This window comes from Meleagris gallopavo, unplaced genomic scaffold (genome assembly GCF_000146605.3).
Source record: "Meleagris gallopavo isolate NT-WF06-2002-E0010 breed Aviagen turkey brand Nicholas breeding stock unplaced genomic scaffold, Turkey_5.1 ChrUn_random_7180001957575, whole genome shotgun sequence".
In the NCBI taxonomy this organism is placed as follows: Eukaryota; Metazoa; Chordata; class Aves; order Galliformes; family Phasianidae; genus Meleagris; species Meleagris gallopavo.
In genome coordinates, this window is record NW_011217698.1 from 8,882 (window position 1) to 10,952 (window position 2,071).

Genomic DNA, 2,071 nt, shown 5'->3' on the forward strand with positions numbered 1-2,071 from the left:
AGAGCTGATTCAAAGCAGAACTTCCCTTGCCTACTCGATACAAGCAGTTCAGTATATCACCATTCTCTAGATGGTACAAGAGTACAGATTCTTTCTGTTATCTAAACAAACACCAGGGTATCCATCAAGGAGCATTAGCAAGCTGAAGAATAATGCCACAACTTCTACCACTAGGAAAAAAAAAGGTTAATGTGAAGGTGGTCAAACAGTTGAACAGAATTTCTAGAGATGTGGATAATGCCCCATGCTTGTCAGTGTTGACAGACATTTTGATAATGCTTACATTAACATGCTTTTCCTTGTGGCTAGCACTAATGAAATCAGACAACTGAACCTGATGACATTTGTAAGTGCCTTCCAGTTCCTCTCCTCCCAATTGGCTCTGTTAGCAGGAAGACAGAGATTAACAGCATCTATTGGTATCCTCAAGTGCCCCTGATGTGACCAGAACACTTGTTGTTATGCGGGACACACAAGTCACACAAACACTCACCTGCTCATGCATACACAATGGAATCATGCAAACCTCTATACCCACAGGCAACTGCATAAATCCAGCACACAGGCTCTAATTGTTTCACACTAATGCCCCACTAAGCATGCTGATATCATTTCTATTACTAGATTCTTCCAGCATGTGAACTGCGTGTTCTGCCCACACTTATTTGCGCTGCCTGGAAATGCTTGGATCTTTCTTCCTGCTACTCAAAAGATGCCATTCGTGAGCAATGGGAGTGATATAAATCAGGATGTGACAAGTAGCAACAGCACAGGAAACCAACACACAGCCCATATCATTAGCTGGGATGTTTTGCATTCAAAAGGATCTTGTCACAAAATAATCACTGCTGCAAGGGGTGCCTCTGGAAATGAGGCTGCTTGGGTCCATTATAAAAGCCAGCCCAGCTCTTTTCTCCCTCATCCACTTCTTTCACCTGCATCTTCTTGGGAACCAGGTGAGTGTGTTGCCCTTTCTTGTTCTCTTCATTCTCCAAGAGTTCTAAGCTCAGTAGAACTCTCAGCTGCTATTAGTTGTGTCTCATGCTTGGCTCTGGTTGTCATGAGAGAGGGAAGTGGAGAGAATGATTTTCATGGGATGAGGTTGGGCCTGTAAGGAGGTGGCTTTTGTTTTAGTTCAAGGCAGTAGCTGGATGCAGCTCAGTGGCTTTCATTGGGCTCTAGCAGGATAAGACCAAGAATTCCTTGGACATCCCTGGACTGTCTTCTGCACCCAGCACTACATGTGCATTGATTCCCTCAAAGTGTGATGATAGGCTTCTCCTCATTCATTCCCACATTCTACTTCCTCCCTGTCCTCTCTCCCAGGTGTACCTCCATTCCTGAGACATGTCCTGCTGTGACCAGTGCCAGCCATGCCGGCCCTGCGGCCCGACCCCTCTGGCCAGCAGCTGCAATGAGCCCTGTGTCAGGCAGTGCCAGCCCTCCACCATCGTCATCCAGCCCTCTCCCGTGGTGGTGACCCTGCCCGGACCCATCCTCAGCTCCTTCCCGCAGAACACCGCCGTTGGATCCTCCACCTCCGCTGCTGTTGGCAGCATCCTCAGCTCTGAGGGTGTGCCCATCAACTCTGGAGGCTTTGACCTCTCCTGCATTTCCAACCGCTACTGTGGCAGAAGGTGCAACCCCTGCTAAAGATGCTGAATATTGCCCCAGGACACACTGGAACTCTTACATGACACTGGACAGGACAAGAAACTAAGGAAGAGGCCAGCCTGACTTCTCTGACAACGTGGAGATGTCTCTCAATCCTCGCTTTCTTTCATTCTTCTTATCTAATTATTTTGCTATCATTTCTCCTTATTGATCTCTGTTAGCACTCCTGAAAACCAGCCTCAAGAGACCTCACTTCTCTACAATCTTTGGCCAGGAACTTGGGGCCCTAATATAGGAAGGGGGGAACATATTCTTGCCTGTTCCTCCTGCTTCCCACACTTGGTGTATGTACTTGGAGTGGCATAATTTCCCCCTTCAGACTCATTAAACATTTGCTGCACCTTTATTGTGTCCTTCTCTCCTTTTTTACCGTCTGTGTATAGATACTGGAGGCCAG

General features: G+C 47.3%; 1 pseudogene; it reads left to right on the top strand.

The window, feature by feature from the left end:
• The window catches only part of LOC109365173, a 4,923-nt pseudogene extending 3,270 nt beyond the window's left edge, over positions 1-1,653 (top strand).
• The last annotated feature ends 418 nt before the right edge of the window (positions 1,654-2,071 follow it).